This window comes from Aulostomus chinensis, chromosome 2 (genome assembly GCF_037954235.1).
Source record: "Aulostomus chinensis isolate RoL2024-O1b breed Wild chromosome 2, RoL_Achi_v1.0, whole genome shotgun sequence".
Taxonomy (NCBI): Eukaryota; Metazoa; Chordata; class Actinopteri; order Syngnathiformes; family Aulostomidae; genus Aulostomus; species Aulostomus chinensis.
Window position 1 is genome coordinate 17668221 of NC_141321.1, and position 22927 is coordinate 17691147.

The 22927-nt window shown below is 39.2% G+C and overlaps 1 protein-coding gene across 2 annotated transcripts in view; it reads right to left on the bottom strand.

The window, feature by feature from the left end:
• Nucleotides 1-22927, bottom strand: part of ankrd11 (ankyrin repeat domain 11) — a 119684-nt gene that overhangs the window by 85093 nt on the left and 11664 nt on the right. The window lies entirely within an intron of this gene.

The window sequence follows — 22927 nt, forward strand, 5'->3', positions numbered from 1 at the left end:
GCTCTACTTATAAATGGTGTGTATTTCAGGGTGTGGTCATGTTTGTGAAGAAGGGTGTATGCACAAATTTATTAGTGATATCAACAATCTATTTATGACGTAAATGCCAAAATTTCCTGGCATGACAGCAAACTCTAAGTAGTTGTGCTTTGTAGGAAATTAACCATTCAAAATATGCTCTCAATTTATTTGGAAAGCAACCACAAGCTGAACAAGTGACAAGACCCTCTACATTTGTAAACAAAACAAAACCCTTGCATTCCTCAGGCTGCTAACAGCAGTTCCACTGCACTGTCGCCAAGTGCTTGTTCAAGGGGGAATTGTTGGGTCTAAATATAAAGAGAGAGGTCTAGACCTGCAATCTAACTTTGAGGAAATTTCTTTTACAAGATGGCACTACATTAATAAAATTGAAAAGAATTCAGATGTTTAATTTCATTGTCACTGGAATAGTGGTATGGAGTTTGTTGATTAAAATTGCAGCTAAACAGTTTTTTTCCTTTATTGTGCACTGTAGTCAAAAAGTCACCTCAAGTCAAATATAAGAAGGCTAAATGGGAGAATCAATCAATCCATTCCATTATATACACACACACACAATATATATATATACACACACACACACACACACACACACACACACACACACACACACATTAGTGCTGGGTCCGCTGGAGACGATGTAATATTTCTGGCTCGATGCAGCCTCTTACTTGTGCCTCATGTTTACCGGACTTTGCATGCGACTCCAGACCCTTTATCCCTAATATTCCCAGTTGAACATTTAAATTCTTTTTTGTCCAGCCATAGATCATTGAATTGGCACTTGCCTTTTTTAGATACCCGATCAGACTCACAGCGTGCATCCACCACATGTAACCTGCTTGACTTTCTGTGCAACACGGAACTCGGACCACACGAATGTGATACGCAGCGTTCGGATTTCTCATTTTATTGGTTCCACCTTGAATAATTTTTCAAGTGGTCGAACTGATTTCATTGATGGACACTCCTGCGGCAACATTTTTTTTAACACGATAGATCTAACATAGTGTCAATTTAAGATTTGGGCCTCATTTTTAAGAGCTACTACCAAAATTTAAGACTTATTAAGGGCCTTAAATTTCAGATTGTTGAATTTTAGACTTTTAAGACTTTTTAAGACTGCCCAAGAACCATGATATCTATATTTCCAGTTTGTGTTGCCAAATTTGAATCATTCACACAAAAAAAGGAGAGGAAAATTTGTGTTGTTAATATGCTGCTATCTCACATTCACATAACTAAAAGTGCAGTTGAGCTATTTAGCTCAAAAGTAGGTATGCAATGTAGTAACAGCTACTAACCGGTTCTCTTATGCCCTTTGTGTGAAACTGATAAGGTAATTCTTCTGTGTTTGAGGGGTCCAAGACCTAAGCTAGAATTATACTGGGAAAAAGCAGACTTCCAGCAAGGTCTATGTTACATTTCTTGAAACATTTATGCAAATGTATGGCTCTTCCCCTGAGCTTAATGGGTTCTTCCTTGGAACATCCAAAACTCTGAGTGTTTTATGCTTGGTTGTCATCAGAAAACATTTGCATATCTGGCCAACCACAAATACTGAGACCGAGTACTGGACACCCAGCACCCCAGCCCTGCTCATGTTCCTGACCTTCCTGGCAAGTCACCCTTCCCCCAGTCCCCTCCCAACTATGAGGACAAGGGTTTATCAGGATTTAGGAGGCTGGACATGGGGGGATATTTAACAGAGGCCCAGTGTTGGGCTAAACTGGTAACATTCCAGTGATTATGGGACTTCTTCCCCATTTAAGCCCACATTTGTTCCATCAATCTGGTTTTAGGGCATCTCAAGGGGACTAAAGACCAAGCCAGTAGAAACTTGCTGTCAGGTTTAACAACATTTGAGAGGAAACCAGATTTCTGTGACAGGGAACTATGTTATAACACACAATTCTTACATATACAAGGGTTTGCTTATAGTTTGAATGTGCTGATTTATATCTTTTCTACAAGATAACATCAAATAGGCTTTACACAATAGAGCACAAAGGCTGAAAATACAGGAAGAATGGCAGGTTGGTCCACAGGACAGGATTAAGGCCAGACCTCGCTGGGATGGCCTATGTGTAAGGAGGATGATAGATGCGTATTTGTATTTGTAGTGAAGTGGAACCTGTGGGGTTTTCCCAGCGGGAAGCACAGGGATTGACGGATTGTCATAATCCACCCAGGAAGCAGACCACTGCCCTCCCAGGAGAGTTTTGGATAGATTTTGCCAAGGCAATGTGCCTTGATTATCACCTAAAAAACTGAAACAAGTAAACTACATGAATTGCGGTTATAACAAGGATGATAACACAGTGGAGAGTAAATATCAAAACATTTGATAGGGGTGACAGGAAGGGATGGCACATCTTAGAGCTTAGAAAATAGTAACAGCCAGCTACTACTACATAATGAATATTTTCACAGAGATGACAACAATCAGGAAGTGAAATTAGTCCAGATACTTTAAATGGTATGAACTATATAGCACTTTTCTACATTTCTGGTACTCAAAGCCCTTTGCAATGCTGCCTCATTCGCAGACAAATACTGATGGCGGGGGCTGTCCTGTGAGGTGCCAATCTAGTCAGTGCATATCCACGCTTCGGCATGGTCACTGATGGAATCAGTAATAAAACCGGTGTAATGTTAAAGGTCAAAACAATCTAAAAGTGTTCATCTGTAAGCACAAATTGATAGTTGTATCGAAATGGAAAATATCACCCCAAAAACCCCAAAACAAGCAGAGTGCCACAGAACAATTGCTTCAACAATATTGAAAGTGTATCAAATGAAAAAACATATATATATGTTCAATTCAAATAAAAGACTAACAGCTCCCTTAGTCCATCTGAGTTGAGACAAAATCTGGAGTACAACAAATGAAGGTAGTTGGATTTGCCAGCAATCCTAACCACTCGTCAAAACCCAGTGCAACATGTAGACAAGAATCTGGTTCTCTGACATCTGTGCCAAATGTTGATGCCATTGAAATACACAAAAGAAAACCTGAATATTACGTTAGCTCCATGAAATAATGGCTTCCGTTCCAGGTGATGTGAACATTGTATTTTAAAACCAGACATTAGCACAGCTCACTGGCTGCTTAACTCACTTCTATTTCTTTTATTGTGCACCAACTTGCTTAAACTGACCCGCTCTCTCCCTGACAACATTCACAACCTAACAAAATCCTCCACGAATGCCAATTCAAAATTTCTGGTGGATTTTTCAACAGATGCCTGGTAGTGAGATTGTTTAAAAAAAAAAGCCTTACTATAGGCATACTTCTTAATTAAGAAATGAAAATACACAATTCAGTCCTTCCCATCAACACAAATAGTAGGATGTGTAACAGAGAACAGTGTTGAGGAGGTCATTTCCAACGAACCCATATGAACCGTATGTTTATGGGGTTGGAGCAATTACGCAATGGGTGGCATTGACAGCCTTGATCGCAACAGTTACTTTTTAGGTAATTGCCCTTGACTAAGCTACACCACAACAGGATAACAGGGCAACACAAAACCCTACTGGAAAGCCAAATTTATACTAACACAACAAACATGATATACATTCTCAGGTCCATCTCTACCAAGCATTGCACTGTCACTGTACAGTACAGAATATCGTAATAATGATTTCAATATTCCTGTTATATGTTTGCAAGCAGAGTTACTATGGTGAAGTTGGGCTCAGGTCAGGTATCTTCCATCAACCAAATCCTATGTCAACGGGCCTTCATATGTGGAACTGAGGCCCAATTTACACCTGCCATTAAAATGTGCTTTTGGTGATTGATTTTTGTGGCTGATATTCTTGATAGTGCTTGGTCGCATGAAAGTACAGGTGTAAAGGCACCTGAAACATATTGAGGAGGGACTGCATCATATCTGCCAAACCACCCTCAGAGGTGGACAGGGATCCATACTGACCTCATTGAACAAAAGTGTGGATAAAATGTGCCTCCAATCCACATACAACTCTGTGAGCCCAAACATGGCCTTCTTTACACCTGGTTTTAGAATGCCTGTTTGTGATTGGATCGCAATCAGATAGTATTTCACCACATGTGCTTGTACCTGGTATTAGTATGTGCCTTCAGTGTCCACATTGAGATCCTATTGCAATTCAATCATGGGTTTCCTACTAAACCTGGAGTGGGGAACCATCTGCCATGGAAGGCCGTGTGTATGCAGGTTTTCCTTCTAACCAAACACTTCAACAGGTGACTTAACTGATTAACACACAGCCACAGAAGAGTGTTAATCAGTGAAATCACCTGTTGAAGTGTTTGGTTAGAAGGAAAACCTGCATACACAAGGCCCTCCATGGCAAATGGTTCCCCACCCCTTTACTAAACCAAACACCATGTCTTCTCCTGATGAATATCTGCAGGAGATTTCAGGTGGCAAGCTAAACTGCCACTATGTTTGCGTGCCGGTAGAACACCAACAAAAGTAAAAAGAAGATCCTCGACATTCATGAAGTTACGCTACATTGTCTGGACTTCTGCTTGCTTTTCAAAGTTGAAGAAGCTGTCTTCCACAACTGGAATGCTGAAGAAAGCAGAGGCAAAAACAGTTTCATGCAGCTTCATTGATTTCAGCTATGCTCAGTGTCACACAATCCCACAATCCCAGTCCCTAGACTGGTGGGAGAAGATCGTCATGGGGACCATCACAGATTAAGAATCGGGGTCACACTTATGCAACATTAACTTCTGCTTCGCAAACATCATGACAGGTGAGGATAAATACCTCCTTCAACTAACCTATGAGCATATAATCCGGGTTATTGAATATCTAGTTGAAAAGTCTAGTTCTGCATCATCATGACATGTCTGCATATTCAATTCTTAATCTGTAAGTTTACTGGATGTGTTCTTGAAATCCCTAACACAGGATGAGAGGTGTTTGCGTATACTGTCCAGAAGCAGACTGGTCCAGCCAGTGTGGGGAGCTGGTGTGTGTGTCTGAAAACACTGCTCCTGGTGAGAGAACTGGTAGGACCCACCCTGGTTTTAACAATGACCTTCAACAAGAATCAGAGGCTGCCTTTGATGCTCACAGACTATGACTGCACAAAAGGATAAACCCATCCACTGGAGCTCTGAGAATTTCACTGCACTAGAGTGACAGAAACATTTGGTTGAAGCCAAGTAGGACCTATTGCTAGTAGGACTGTTTTACTCTCCTAACCACTACGACAGCTGCATCAACACAGCACATAGCCAACCATTTTGATAGGGCTGCCCCTTAGAAGCTGCTGTGTCAAATGATCAGAGACTCCTCAGTTGACTGAGATTCTTCATGTTGAGCAGTCATTCATTTTATTTTTACTTTTGTCAGTAAGTGTGCATTTCAACCACTGGATGAAATAAACAGTATTTTTTTCCCATGGCTACTCTGATAGAGTTACTGTCACAGGACATAAATCCTTCATTGTTCAGCTTTGTGCCTATGATCATAAAATGAAAACATACTTGTAACTACACAAAGATTACAGTGAAACCCCGAAAGCACTGAAGGGTGAGTTCACTGCAGAACCTGACAGGAGGTGGGAGCTGACAGGGAGAATTGAAAGCATTGCTCTATTTACAAGGACACACACAACAGGATTCAATTTGGAATCAATCCCCACAAAAAAATAATCTGTAAAAGTTGCACGCTGATGATATAACAGCAATGGTAAAACCTGAACATTATTCACTTTGTGAGTGCTTGTGATATCTTTAAAGAATTTAGGGTAATAATTTACTTTAAAGGTGAAATATTGAGTGAAAATGTCAGCAGAGAGACTCTTTGTCAACTGTCTGTATTTACATTTAAGACTGCAGTTCATCAGTCCTTTTAAGTTGCAAATTTAACCTTGAGATTGCTGAAGATTCACACCAGTATAATAATTGAAGACACATGAGGCTTATGTGCAAGAGCGAAAGCTAAGAGAACACCCCAGGGTACAGTGGGATTAAGGAAGCTTAATGCTGGCTGCAGGACTCAGTAACTTTTGTCCCATTTCTCTACTCTATATGGGATCTGTTTATAGGAAGTTTATTTGCACAAATCTGCATCACTGCTCATTCTATATGGGAACAAGAGACCCAGACACAGACCCCACCAACACACCAGTGTTGACCTTACAGCTACAGAGCACCTCTCCAGTCACTACTGTGTCTGGCTCTCCAATCAGAGAACAGATCAGAGACAGCTGAAAGACAAGCTGGAACAGCACTGACCTCTGTCTGATTTCATAAAGTGTGTCACAGGGCTAATACACATCATGCAGAGAAACCCTTCACTCTCAAACTGCAGTCTTTGCAGCATTGTAGCTTTTAGCTCCTACACAGGACACGAGGCAGGGCCAAACATCATAAAAATGGCAAATTAAACCTAGGCTGGACTCTATAAGGTTACAGTCATGCCAGCTTGCAGTCTAACCAATGCGAAGGTGGTAAGAACTACAACTAACACCTAACAAATTAGTCCTTACAAAAGGTCAATGAGCTACTACTGTTTTATTTTTCTGAATAACAGCAAAAGAGGGGCAAACTTATTGCCAATATTTCTGATTTAACAGAAAACTGCAAAACTGTTACATGGCAAAAACAATCTGTCAGTCTAATCAGTCAGTCTCCAATGTGGAGTTGGGCGAAGTCGACTTATTTGGCATATAATGATATCCACAGTAAAACATGGCTGGTGGCTGATGGCTTTGTTGTTCTTTGGGCTAAGGGTGAGAGTTTAAAAAGCCAAATTGCTCACCAGCTCACTGCTGTAGTTACCATCTCTTCTCTCTCACTCTGTCAGCAACCTCCACTCAGCCAAAAAATTCTAAAGCCAAGGGATTCACATCCCTGCCAGCTCAACGTCCAATATACATCCCTGTGACGGGTTTAAAAAGTTCTTTGTCACTTTCTCACATGTCCATAAGTTAATTGTGTATTGTGCGAAGGAAGCCAAGCTAAAAGCAACAGCAACTTGAGCTAAAGATAAACATTAACAGTGATCTGCAGAAAAGACACAGCAGACCTTGATGTAACCAAGCGTCTTGAGTTAACCTAGAGGAGTAGGTTTAATGAGAAAATAATAATGTCATGGAGACAAGGCATTATAATGGGTAGCTTAAGCAAGCCTATGACAATGATCAAATTTCCAACATGAGGGATAAATGACGGAAAAGATGAACTGGTAGAGATTTTGACTTCAACCAGCCATTGGGGGACATATCAACACCCAGCTTTTTCAATGGGGACATACTCCCATCAATAAATCCATTTTTCCTCCAGCTTATAAGCAAAGTCATGTTTCCATCTGCTTTATATACTGTTGTTGTTTTGCATAATCACTGCACCTGTGCTAAGCCAATTGCAAATTCTTCTTTTTGGGGGGCATAGACGCCTTTATTTGACAGTAGACAGACAAGAAACGAGGGAGAGAGAGAAGATGAGACATGCAGCAAAGGACCTCCAGCTGAGATTTGAAGCGGGGTCAGCTGCGTATGTGACATGCGCTCTAAACACTCAACCACCTAAGCAAGTCCAAATAACAACTTCTTACCCACAAGTTAAAATAGAATAGTTTGCATGCAGACTCCAACTATATATCTTGGTGTGACGCAAATCAAGTTAACTTGATTACTGCCTAAGAGAAAGACCATGTTCTCTCAGTTATTTGATGAGCAAATCATATCCCTTCATTATTAGGCTTGTTGTCCAATGGTATTTCTGTCATCATTATGTCTTGTGTAACATAGTGCAATCACTCACAAAAATGTGAGTGTTACTTCCTCACAGGATGAGGAGCATGGTTAATGTGTTTCAAATCTCTCCTGCTGTAGCTAACAGTTAAATTGTGTGTAGGGAATTATGTTTCAAAATGATAAGGGGATGCAGTGGCTATAGTATCTGTGAGGTTAACTGTCACCAGAGAGTTCCATAATGTTATTGCAGTGATGCCATGCTTGTGATTATGAACTCAACTCTTTATTAAGTTTGAGCACCAAATAAAGAGTAGGAAGCAACAGCAGCTCAATAAGACAGCCTGGGTTCGGCTTGCAGTATGCCAACGCATCAGGTATCAGAGCTTATTGTAATATCTTCACTAATTAGATTCAATCATCTGCTCTTCTTTGCACAAACACTGCAGGAGAAACCTGACACTGGAGGGTGTGGTGAGACAGAGGGATGTGGGCTGGGGGAGGAGAGAGACATTAGGAAAAAAAGGGATGCACACCATACCTCTCCCCTTCAAAAACATCTACATTATTGATAAGGCCTGGCTTCTGCAGGGAGGGACCACAGCGCACTGATCCTCCATATCTCTAACATGAGCAACTGCCACAAAACTGCACATTGGTGGCTCAAATCAATTAATCTTAAGACCAAAAACTCTAGCACAGGACAGAACATCGGCATATAAAATGTTAATGCCAAAAAATAAAAAGCAGAGAAAGGGAATAGGATGAAAATGTGTGAAAGGAAGATCAAGGAGTTAGGGGGGAAAACTGTCTTGACAAAGATGAAAAAGTCATTCTATCAGATGGCTGTAAAGGGTAGATAGCAGTTGAACAACGAGCCAAATAAATCCAAGTCTGATATTAACTGAGGGCAGAGAAGTGAGGTGATATGGAGGAGAAGGGGAGGATGAGAGCTGCAATGAGAAGGCAGCAGCAGCAGCAGCAGCAGCACTCGTGACAACGTTAACGACAGCGCTTTTTTTGTTCGGCACAGCGATGCCATGGTTAGCTCAGCTCACTCACTCAGCCCCTCTCACAAAGAATCTTCTGCTGTTGTCAAGGTAACAAGCTCTATTGACTGGGAGAAGAATCTTCACCTTCAAAAAAAAAAAATCTTTCTCAATGATGGCCTAAACTTGAAAAACCTGAAATTTGGATGTGCTCCTCATACTGAGACTGTGAAGTGGAAGGCATCTTTGGCTTTGTTGTCCAAAATGGAAGAATGTTTTCTAATGGATTTTTCACATTTTCACTGTCTCTGATGTTGCTGGGCTGAAAATGAATCATAGCAATGAGAAACTAGTGGGTAGAATATTTATAGCAATGTTATTCAGAGATGCCTTTGACATAATATGACGGAAGTGATGTCCAAATATTAGCAGCTGCCCTTCAGCTTAAAAAAAAGCCCTACGATAATAAGCATGCTACTATCTTTAATAAATAAAACCACTGGCTTCTTTATGATGTTGACCATTCCTGTTGCATGCTGTTTATCATTCATAGAAGCAGCACAGCAAAGGCGAAATATACCACTATAAACAGATGAAGCTGCATGAAGTGTGTGATGAGATGATACACAATGTTTGAAAATAGAAAAAAAACATCAGTAATTTATCATTATGACCTCTTCTTTATGTTGCACAGCAGTGCTTTATGTTAGTATTTTACGCCTTGGGATGAGGCTTTACGTTCTCACAGCCCACCGGAATGGACTACAGTGTTAAAAAACAGAAGCCAGAGACTGACCCACTGCAACAAAACAACAAGCTTGTTCCAAAAGAGGGTCTTATGCTGTTAACTTTGTCAAGTCCACACCTAAAGCTAAGGACACACTACGATATATTTTTTTGCCATAGTTTACCCACAATCCCCAGTTGATCAAAGTCTGCACTGATTGGAGAGTGTTGGAATGGCTAGTTGGCACAAAAAATCTGTTTGTGTGTGACAATGCAAATCTGCAAGTGTGTGAGAGGAACAGACCCGACCTGATCCCAGTCACAGTCAATCAAAAGTGTTTCAAAATGTTTGGGCTGAATCTGGATGCCGTCAGAGAGTGCGAACTGATTACTGACCCAACTGCAAACAGGTGTTGCCAAGAGCCAATGAAAAATGAGAGGGTGAGACACAGGAAATAGTGTTTGAAGGCAACAGAAATTAGCAAGAATATCAACGTTGACGTTGGTTTGGCAAATCATGTCGTCTGTGATGCCTCATCAGGTGCAAGTGTGTGATCCCCAGTCTTTCAGTTGCCATATAGAAATCTGCTGTCAACAATCTGTGAGTGTATACTCCTGGTCTTTTCAAAATCTTTTAAGACTGTGAAAGTTATGTAGTGTGTCCACACCTTAATTTTAACACTGCTAACCTATTTTGCCACCTCTGCATAAGTCACAGCAAAAAGCAGGTGTTAAAAAATCTACAAATGACAGCCACAAAAATTAAAGTTTAGTGGACAAAACACCTCAAGCATTTTGAGCTGCTTTTGAATGTTGAACACAGCATGATAAAGAATCATGAAGATGGAAGGAGATAAAAGCTGGGCATGTTATGACTTGGATAAAAAGTTGATTAATTTTACAGCCCTAAAAACAACTTACTGCATCACTGTAATTGTACTCCAGTTATGAAGCAATGCTACTACAAAGTTTCTCTGAGATGGTGCTGTTGAATTCATGTTTCACCACAGTGAACGTCTTCTGGCTTACTTCTGGCTTAAAATATATGTGCCAAAACACCCTCATCTCTTCAATGCACATCCATACACTGTGCTGCTACTTTTTTATATATGCATGCATCTGTGTTATATTCTGTTTCATAACAGACACCCCACTAGGACTGTAACATCAATTGAAGACAACAATACAAAGATTTCCTTTGCAGACAAGTGATATGAAGAGCAACAGATGACATTCTTATGGTGGTCAAATCTCCCTGGCTTTGTTACATGACCATTTAGTATTTTCAGGTAAGCACACACAAACTCGGGCTTTTAGTCTCTGCAGCCCTCTCCCTTGTATACACACACTTTGGCTGCAGAATTCATCAAAGTACGATCCCAATCTCAAATAAAGTTTCCAAGTGACCCAATTCTTCTGCCATGTGTAGTTAGTGAGATCTATTGCCTCAAAACCAAAACAACTCATTTTTTCATTAAAATGCATGTTTGTTACTCTAGAGGACAAACTGTATATAGAAAATGGAGTGAGGAATCAATACTATATCTAAATATAAGGTATCAATAATATACCTAAATACCTGGCCACAGTCAGACTGATGGCAAACAAAGAAAACACTCAACACTTTAAAAACAACCAGACACTACCTCACTGACAATGTGCAATATTCTGGGATAAATGTACAAATTTACCCCCCTTGCAATACAAAAGCAAACACTTTCCAATGCAATACTACAACACCCCAATCTCTCTCTCCCTTTCCCTTTATTTATATATGTATATATATCTATATATATATATATTTATATATGTGTATATATATATATATATATATATATATATATATATATATATATATATATATATATATATCTATATCTATATATATATATATATATATATATATATATATACATAAATAAAGGTTTATGTGTGTACAGGTTTCTGTATATTTGTATATTTCAGAGTTTTTTATATTATATTTTTACAATTTTTTTATATTATATCTTTTATAATTTTTTATTCTGTACATTGACGTTTGTTTTTTTTCTACTTCTACTTATGACTGTCGACTAGGAGAAATACCGCACAAGATTTCCAATGTGCCTGGACTGTCTGTTGATGCACAAATGGCAAATAAAAACCTTGAATCCTTGAATATAATAATATATGTAAATTAGGGCTGGGCGATTAATCTAATTCTAATCGTCATCGTGATATCTAACACATCGCAAAAGACGTGTCCACATGAGAAGTTCATTTTCACATGCTGCAAAGATAAACCAATCACATGCGACGTTGTTAGATTAGCTGCATGTTCGGCCCATGACATTAATTGGTGGTTTGGTGATAGCCAACACTAGCAAGCTAGTGGAGCCGAGGGCAGGCGAATTAAGTTGATGATGACGCAGAGACAACTAGTGAGCGCGAGTAAAATGAGGTGGACCGGGTGGTAAAAAAAGAAATAGCTCCTCACTCATTTGGAGCTATTTGGGTTCCAACGAGACGACGTTGTACAAGTCCAGGTACTGTGTAAAACATGTGGGGCGGTCGTAGCAACTACGGGGGGAAACACGACCAGTCTTCATCAACACCTGAAACACCACCACAAAGAACTGCTCAAACAATTCAAAGACAGCCAAGGCGCAAACACAGCCGACAACACCGAGTCCGCATGACGTCAAAGGACTGAGCAACCGTCCATTTCTGTCAGTTGAGCGAACGCAACTCCACAGCCACTCGTTCGCCCTCCGAGAGGCTCTTCAGCACGTCAGGGAATGTGGTTACATGTCAGTGATCCTGCAATGTTTATTTTATTGATGTTTTCTCCCAGATATATTTTAGTTAGAGTCTTGGAAATTGTTTGAATTTGCAAACTGTCAGGTTTGAGCCTTGTGCAATTGCAATATGCACAATGTTAAAAATAAAAGCAAGTGTTGGATACAAATAACTGTTCAATATTTTTATTCAATGGGCATAGGCTATTAAATATTTGTGGTCTATGTTAGCTGTAAATATTAAAATAGAAAGATATGCTTCAATGTACTGTAGCTAATATGTACCCTTTGATATTTCATTAAAAAAAATATACACACAGACACACTTATCGCAGGTCATATCGTCATCGCAATATTGAACAGTGTAATCGCACATCGCATGTTTTCCTGATATCGCCCAGCCCTAATGTAAATAAATGGAATTTCTTTAATTTTTGGTGTTGTTGACTGTTGGAAGGACCAAGGAATCAACACTTAACTGTCACACTGGGCTCTGGAAAAAATGTGATGAGCATTTTTTTAAAATTTTCTTTAAATTGGATAGATTGAATGATTCATTGATAAACTGTGAAAATGATTGGCAGATTTTGGCACCGCTTTACCACAAAGATTTTTTTAATACCCCCAACATTGTGACTCTTTCTTCATTTATACAAAACCAAACACCAGCACAATGCCACTCCATTGTTTGAATTTATTTAACATTCCAATGTTCCTCAACACAAGCATTCTGACATGAAATCCTAAAAGCGTCAGCATTTACAGTGAGCTGTTCCATCCCTTTCACATTGATAGCTCCAGCTATAGAATAAACTGTAGCACCAGTGGAATATTGATGCTTTGAGCAGGCTGTGTAAAAGGGGGTAAAATCTTACAAGCTGAAAACAACACCAGCACAATTTAATTTTAACTTTAATTAAAGTGGTATATCACTACCTTTCACATTACCACCAACTTTAGATTAAAATAGTATTTTAACATATACATTATGACTTTATTGTTCATAACCATATTTTATTTTCATAAAATTCAGTTTTGTTGTTCTGCTCACAGTAAACACACTTAAGTTGAACCAAATACAACAGAAGAACACCCTTTTTTAATCCATAGGCAAGGTCCCATTATGTTAACAATGCATGTCAATTAGGTTCTTGCTGTCGAGCACTCAAGCTGTGAGCCCAGACCTAAAATACACTTTAATACACACTTTTACAGGCCAAAGCGTCTGTGAAACTGAAAGATGAAACCCGTAGATGAGAGAAATGTGGCAGAACATGGGATAGCAGCATAGCATGTATAGTTTGTTTTTTGGCGAAGCACGTATCAAAATTAATATTTCAAAAATTAGTCCTGTTTACTAACTAAAACCCAAAATTCTGATTATGTTAAATAAGCAAGCATGTCTATGAAATGAATCACTATTTCTTTCATGACCACAATGTTGCATATTAAGCTAAAAACTGGGATGTAGCTTCTCAATTGATGAACTGGGTCCATGTAGAAAAAAAACAAACTACACCTGATATGGTAGAATATATATATGAACAAAGCTTCATTCAATTATCTAACATTTAAATATTCAATGTTTTTAACAAATGCATGATGCATAAATCAAGGCCAGCCAGTCTACTGACTGACACCGTAATTAGATTTCTCCAAGAAAGCTTGCTCTGCCATTCAGCTTCACACATAACCGAGCGTTTTCACTGTTCTGCCATTTGTCATTTTTCTGTTGCCATGGTTGCAGTGAAAGACAGATCTGTGAACACTAGAGATGGAAGAGCAGCGGCACATGGTGCATTATCAACATAAACACCCGCACATGCTAAAACACTGAAGAACAAGTAGATTGGGTCGGTTTTCTGAATGCCTGTGGCTATCTGTTCACCCACACAATTCTCAGCTCAGCTCACTTAAAAGAAAGGCTTTTAATAAAACTGTCAAGTCGACACACATTACGTTTCTATCACCGCATTCTCTCTGTGTTTTTTTAAAGCCAAAAATGCCTATATGAGACTTTAATATTCAGAAAGCTAATCAGTATCCTAGGCCTCTGTGTAGTTGTGATACTGAATGATGCTTGATTAATTGTTCTTTCATTCTGGTGGATTCGAAGCACATGGGTGGGCTAACATTTCATGAACTCGAGCTGTTCGACACAACTGATTCAGCTTGTGCTTTCTACTGGGTTTGACTGCCAGTGCCCATCTTCCCTCAACAGACAGACTAAGACTATCACACACACAGGATGTAGAGTGTCTGTTTAGTAATGGGAAGGTTACTGGCTTGATCCCTGGCTACTCCAGAGACTGCATCAAAGTGGCCATGAGCAAGACACTGAACTCCCAACTGCTCCTGATCTCAGGAGATGGGCACAGATTGGTGAGTGTAAACGAGACAATATTGTGACACTGTTTGTGTAATATCACAAAGAGGGGGCATTAGAAAGCTGTGGCTGCATTTACCCCTGAGGTCCTCTGTAAGATTTTTTTTCATTTTATCCTCACTCGAAGGCTGTCTGTATGCCAGAGCAGCGTGTGCATGAATTAAAGCAGTGTGAGAGGGCTGCACACACACAGTGGGAAAGTGCTACAGAAGGCTGTGACACGTGTACATGTAAAGAGACAACAACCTTCCATAAATGTGTCACCGGGAATAATCACACATCATGACACTTTCTGTGGCTATTCTTGAGCTATTACAATAAGCACAGATTGCCTTTGTATACTTTGAATGCATGACATGTAGGTTTTCTCTCTCCCTCTCCTCAGAGGAAAGGCAAATCACACAAAGGCTAGCTTCAGAGAGTTTTGATCTCAGATGAAAAAGCAAGCGATGACTCGACCCACTCTTGTCTGCAGAAGTATGACTGGGGCCATGAGCACACCAAGACTGGAATCATACTTGTAACCAATTACACAGGAGTCACTCCAAAAAAAATTTATGTGACTGTTTCTCACAGTCTTGTGTTTTGTATGTTTGTTTTCGTCTTTCTGACCATCCTCGAAGAAACATTTTAAGGGGGAGAATGTGCAACACTGACTTTGTTCTGGTAATGGGCAATCAGGAAGGGTACTGGCAAGGAATTTGCTATACAATACCTTTCACAATACATGGGTCACAGTACAATGTTATAAATACAATACGATGTAATTTAAAGACATGACTTACTGGAAATTAAGCGGAGGATGACGAGACTTACTGGAAATTTCTAAATAGAGATCAAATTAAAACTTGCTCTGGAACACCAGGGTAGTCTACAAATATGCACATCAAATTACAGTGATAACTTAATTGGCAAATTGGGTCAAACTATTCCATTCAAAATTTCCTTCCAATCTTATATCACAATATTTGCTACTTCAACATCTGTACACACTAAATGCAGCTACTGTAAAATAATCTGAAATTAAACTGCTATAACATATACAGGTCACAGTGCAATATTATTGCGATATATTGGGATACAATATGGAAACCAGAGAATGGAATATTGATACTGTATTGTGGGGAGAAAAAAAGGCAATTAGCTTTATTAGTTTTATTACAATTTATTACTATTTTTCAGTTTGAAAAACTGTATATATTTTCCCACTTGCATATTATAGGACTACAGCAACAGTCTAGAATCTACAGTCCTGCAATTGCTTTAACAAAATGCTGTAGGCCAAAAGCAGAAAAACACCTTGGCTGTCAGAGGCTCACATAATTCAAAATGAGTTGTGTCAAAGGAAGAAACAAGTCAAACAATTAGGTCCCACGCCCTGAGCTTCCTGCAAGCAGTCCTGCTATTGCATCAAGGTGGAGATGGGGGAGGAGATTATTGAGGTATAAGGGGAGAGGACAGAAGAGCACATGAGGATCAGTAAACTAGAATGAGGAAGGCGAAGGGCGGGGGGATCCAGCCAAGTGTGAGACGGATCAGTAAAACAAAATCTCATCTATTCAAGAATTCAGGAGTGGTATGATGACATTTCAAAGATACATTTCACATGAATGTATAGAGCATGTGTGTTTATGCAAAGCAGCCAAGTGGACTATGTGAGTATCCTGTCATTACTGCACTTACATAACTCAAGTAAGCATGTAGGAAAATTGTGAAGGGCTGGCAGACAAGGACACACAAAGCCATCTTCCTTTAATGAAGGCCCAACTCACTTTACTCTGACCAGCAACAAATCCAAATTTAGAATCTTATTACTTAATTGTTAAATAAGTAAAGCATTTGTGATCGAACAGCTGTAGCTTCAAATAGATTTCAATCCTCTACTCTTCTTTAAGGGAAAGTTTCTCTACAAAAAGTTCAACAGATACCACATAACCAACAAAAACACACAACTTGGCTGATCAGAACCTTAAGATTACAGGCATTAACCAAACATAGCCCCTGACTAATATGGTGGGAAATACAAATCTTAAGCAATGTGCAGATGCAAAGCCAAGTTATTTTCCATGACTCAGACCATTTGATTGTGAGGCTTCAATTTCCTGAGCTACAGAGCTGGCTAGTAGTATATTACAGGAGGCCATTTTAATGTCACAAATCATTCAGTACAGTTATTTTCACAACATTCATTTTCCATGTGTTATTGCCAAACACTACATATAATAAAAAGAGCACAATTTAGTCGCCAAATCTAGACATTAAAATTTCCTACTAGTAAAAACAAAAAAAAAATCCATGCTCTAATCTGCAAATATCATGCAAATTCATTTCCAGTGATATTCATTTTCATGCCATTCAGAATAAACTAATTGAATTGAACGAATTGTGTGCTTTTCTGGAATTCATGGAAAACTGTCCAGATCATATATTTAAGTCCAACAGAATGACTGAAATTGGTAAAGAAAAACAGTTTAGACAGGTATAGACCTTGTAGCTAAATAAATATCAGCTTGTAGTCAATGTGTTTAACCTTTACAAAAACAATGCTATGATTCTTTAAGTGTTCAGCTTTTGGTTAAAAAAAAAAACACCACACACACACACACACACACACACACAAACACACACACACACACAGTACAATCCAACAGGCTATGCAGTGATTGTGGGTGAGAAATGGCTTTGCATATGAAATGAGGAGGAATAAAAGCCTGTCCTACATCCATGCCAGAGATTACACTGTTGGCTGCTGTTTCTATAAAAAGATTCACTGCAGGGAATATGAGTGACACAGGCTCACACGCAACTACACACACACACACACAGGAAAATTATTGCATCAAAGAACTTTGAGAACAAGGTCTGGAAAGCTCATAACCCAATCACAAATCTGTGTATTCAATCCTTGGCAAACAAACAGTAAAAGGTTAGGACAATTGCTGGTTGTGCCAGGAGAAATTACAATTGTCTGTATTTCCAGTTGTCACATTTTTGCAATTCTTATCTTTTCTTTTCTGACGAAAAGAAATATCTCAATGAAGTGTCCTGATAATGTTAGATCCAGGATACAGTGTGGATGCACAAGCCTTGATACCAGAGCAAAACATGTACTGGCCTGTAGCTTTAAGAGCAGCTCACTGAGCTGCCACATATTCAAGAGGGAAAGTCCCTTCACACTTGCTGCTGACTACTCTGGTTAAAATACTGAACCACACCAATGAGGAGTTAATGTATTTTTTCACCTTTTCTTTTTCTTTTTATAAATTTCCTGTTTGAAGAAATCATATCTGGAGGCCCTATCATCTTCACTATGAGGAAAACATCGATGGCATGAATAATAAAATATGAGTAACATGGAATATCTGTAACTTTGCCCCAATGTGGATGCAAATATAGCTGGAAAATCAGGGTTTCCTTCAGTGCTTTAAAACTTGTTGACAGTGCCTACACCGAATAAAGAGATAAAATACTATGTTTTGGTGTCTTTGCAGACATGTTGCTGCAGCATGAGCTGGTCCCTGTATGTTTCACTGAGGGCAGGGCTCAACTCCTCCTCCTCCTCAAACACATACACACAGTCATGTTGCAAGCTGCGCACAAATTAAACACTACACTCATCACTCAGTCCCAGACATTTGGTTGCTTATGAACGTTCCAGACCCGTGTTGTCACAGGCTCTTCTTGTACACAACTATTGGACTAACCATTTAGAGCAGAGCAATGATTCAAACAACTACTAGGAGTTGATCGATCCATTTCTAAGGCTTATCCAGAAAAATGTTGCAGTGGCAACAGAGTGAAACTAGAGTTATACTTGACATGTCTGTAAGTATGCAGGGATCTTTGACAGTCTACATGATGTTGATATCATAAGCAGGTTTGTGGGGATGTCCGCATACCAGACAACTTGTTGTGACTGGGCTGACTTGTCAGTGCAAAGGGCACCAACTGCACAAGCCTATGAAAACTATTTATTAAAGTGACAAAATATAAACTGTATCTGCTGAATGTGATCTAAAGCCACAAGTATATAATTCATGAGAGAAGTTGTCTGAGGTGGATTTCTGCCACTAGATTTGATCACAATGGATCAGGCCAGTGTTTTTTGTTTCTGGATGTTCTGCTTAGTGAATCATACTATCTTAAGTCACTGTCAATAGTTTGATAGTTGATGCTGAGGAAACTGCAAACTAGGGATGCAAAACCAAACCATTAACAAAAAATATATGGCCCAAAGTTCAAGTTGCATATGAAAAACACTTTTTTTTTTTTCATTCAACAGAAAAGGAACGAGCAAACATAATAGGATCTTCGCCTGAAGTACCTTCAGGCTCAGGCCCTAATGATGAATATGTTCACGAATATTATTTATACATTTCAGCTCTGTTTGTCTGTATTTTGTTGTCATTTGTTAAGGTATGTTTTTCCTTCTATGTATAAAATATAACAAACTGAACAAAACCCTGAACCAACCATTGGCTTACTGAACTATAGGTTACTGGCTACTATTGCAAGCAAATTTAAAACAACAATTAGTACATCCATCTCCATTAAACACTGATGGGAAACGTAATCTGAAAAGTATCGACATACGTACAACATTACCACAGCTGTGTGTTCAGCATGTCTGATAATTAGGGGTGCGCCGATCTAAATTTTGGGGGCAAATCACTGAAATTAGAATCAACGATACCAATACCAATCACACAGCCTCTATTTGAATTTGAAGATTGCTTTTTATAATGTAGCATTAAATATTCATTTATTTATTTATTTAAGTTATTCTTGATATTGTATATTAAGCATTATTAAATGAAAGATATTAGAGAGTATCATTAATTGACAACTCTTATATTTGCAGGAATATGCAACATTCCACATGGTTGAGGCTCAGCTCAAAACTCAGCTTTAAATTTTATCTTCCTGTGGGAAAACAAACAAAATTTTATAAAAAGCTCTACGTGCACCACCATGTGCAACATCATAGTCTCTCTAGAGACTGTTAAGAGACATAACTTAAGTTATCAATACATGTACCTTCCTGTAGAAAAATTACAACATTGGTCACAACTTCAACAAAATAGCTTCCTGTGGGAAAAAAAAACAACTAGCCCTCCAAAGTTGGAACAGGGCATGTATCACCTTAGTCCTTATAATGGAAACATAAAAAGGCAATAGCCAAATAAATATAAAGTCAGACAGCCCTCGTAAATTTCCCTGTAATGATGAGACAACTGACCAAAAAACTGCAAAAGAAGAACAAAACACAACAATTAAATAAAGAGGTACAACAATTCTTGTTGTTCTATCTGTAACTCTCTCGCGCTCCTCACTGCAAAGTCTTTCACTGACAGCTGAGCGAAAGCCAACTTGGGCTTGTTTACGAGGGTGCAGACGGTTCCTCTCTTCCTTTTGACAAGCTAACGTGGTATACTCATCATATTCCCTCACATGGCTAACTTTAACTTGTCTTAAAAGGTTTGTTGTTCTCTCTCCTCCAAGACTGATTCCCTTTGAACAGACCATGCAAATTGCAAATTTTAATGTCCTTGCCTGTAGGGCTGCAATCACCCAAAGAAATTCTTGGTCGACTGAAGCCCTCAAATTTCGACTAAAAATGGACTAATGTTATATATGAAAACTATACTGTGTCAACTATCAGCACAAAACCTGTTGAGGAATATTTAGACAATTGTTTTTGTCACGTTATAATAATTGACCGACGCTATCATTTGTCCTGCGCACAGAGCGAGACTGAACAGAGGACCTCAGCATCACGGCTGAGACACAAAAAGACTTTTAACTTAAAACTTTACTCTTAAACACAAAAGGGCAAGTCCACAGTAAGAATTTTTACAATTAAAACAAAACAATTATTAGACTAAAACCTTAAACTGTCAATTCTGATATGTTCATATACTCAAAACTGACAGGGCAACCTAAGGTGGACAAGTTAGCTTTCCGTTTCTAGGATATACGTCGTGTTTGTAGTGGAGCTGTGATACACAAACTGTTGTTTGCAAACTTTGCATTCGACTTTTTTTCCCATTGTCTATTTTCATGAAATGCTGCCACACTGCAGATGTCTCTGACTTTAAATGAAACCGTCAAAATTAAATATACATTCATCAAACCACCAGACCTTGGCCTTCTAGTACTCTTCCGTCTGTCTGTCTCTTGCGGGTCGGGCGAGTCCAAAATAGCAAAAACAAGAGGGTGTTCAAGATAGACTCATCTGTGAAACAGGGGTGCTTTGAAAACACCCCCATTAGCACTTGGTACTTTCCTCCTGATGAAATTAACGTGGCAAAATCAGAATTTTGGTCAAACCAGAACGTATTGACTAATAAATCGACCAGTCGACTGGGACATTACAGCCCTACTTGCCTGACACCTGGAAAAACTTCCAGACTGGGAATGGCATCTTAGCGGGACATTTGTAATTCTGTGGCCCTAATTTTGTTATGCTAATTGTGTCACGCGTTTTATGTCATACGATCAGCTCTTTTGATTGGCCTTGATAACAAGTCCGATCAATTCCAATACCATGCAAATCAGTCAAGGGGCGCCTATCGATCAGAGCACCCCTACTAATAAAAGACTAGCAGCCCATTGCTTGATTTATGATTCCATGTTCATTCGACGCATTACCTACACTATAGCCTACAATGTAGCCTGACATGTAATTCCAGCTCTCCCAAGCCCTTTTTTCAAACATCGCAATTCTTCTAACACATTATTGGTGATACATTTATTTTGGTAAATGAAACTGTTGTTTAAGACTTGGAAGGTCAAATTCCAGATTTATTAGCTCAGTTTCAGTTTCTCCATAGACGCCCCACGATAAACTAGCAACTGCAGCACAACTAAGGCTCCAACAACGAATCGATAAATCGATTAAATGTCAATTAATAAATCCGTTGCCAAACAAATTTGATGATTGATAATTCATCGGCAAAGAAACCCAAGTGTTTTTCGACATGTAACGCCACGAATATAAGGGGGGGACGAGCCATCTCTCTTCCGTAAGAGTTGCGCGTGCGCAATGCGCACTAGCAACTGCAGATCACAACAACGACGGCGTCCAATGCAGCAGCATGTGGTGATAGAGTGATAAGAGCTAAAGTCTGGGAGTATTTCGCTCTCATTAAAGAAAAGAAAAAAATTACTTGTAAACTTTGCAAAGAGGACTTCCCTTAGCATGGGAGCACGACCGTCATTAATGAACCTCTGAACAGAAAGCAAGTAGGAGTTTTAGCAGAGCTGGATGAAGACTCGCCTCAGTAAATTAGCTTGTGGGCTTGCCTGTAGCAGACTGAGTTGTCTTGGCTATTAACATTTAAATTTAACTTTCCATAGCGGAAAGCCTGGTTTCTTTTTACCGTTCTGTACTGGTCAGGACTCAGGTCCCATCAGTCTATTTATAGCTCTATTTGTGCTACAAGAAACATGAACGCAAAGACGTAATCAATTTACTTAGCAGGTTGCTGATCAGGTCTGGGGCAGAATCACTATGTGCGTGTACGTGTAATTACCAGATACAGTTGGTGGGTCTAGATCGGATCTGAGCTTTGAGCAGCAATATAAACCAGGCTTTAGCATGCAGCCCTGCACCTTAAAGCCGAGACATCTACGCCATCTATACCTGCTGCGTGCCAGATTATAGAATTAAGAACATGAAATGACTAGAATGTATTTTTTCTGATAAAAAATAAATGGGTTTTTTTTATTGTCTTTATTGTTAGTTTGAACATGCCTAAACCTTCATGCTAGATTGTAAAAGTAATTGCAAAAAAGTGTGACAATCCGATTAATCGATAAAATAATCACAGATTAATTGATAATTCAATAAATCGTTAGTTGCAGCCTTAAGCACAGCAGAGCCACCCCAGGCCAGAGATACAATTGCTCAACACCATCGCCTTCACATGTGTCTAGTCAACTTACACCCAATGCACAACTACAAATCAATCTTTAGGTAACCCCAACATCCTTCCCTCCAGCAACCCCTTCAAACTCCTTCTGGGGGACCCAAAGGTATGCTCAGGTCAGATGATATATAATCCCACCACAATGTTCTGGAATCTTACCAGGTGGATGTGACCAGGACACCTCTAAATGGAGGATCCAAATATGAATATTAACTGGTTAAGTAACCATGAGCTTCTGAAAATAAAGAAATTCCAAGAACAGACAACAAAGTGCAGGTGGATGCTGAATTGTGTTGTGGCTTAAGTTCATAGAGATTTAATGTCTTTTTCCATATTTTCAGTTCTGGCACAGCTGGGGTGTCAACTCCTCCA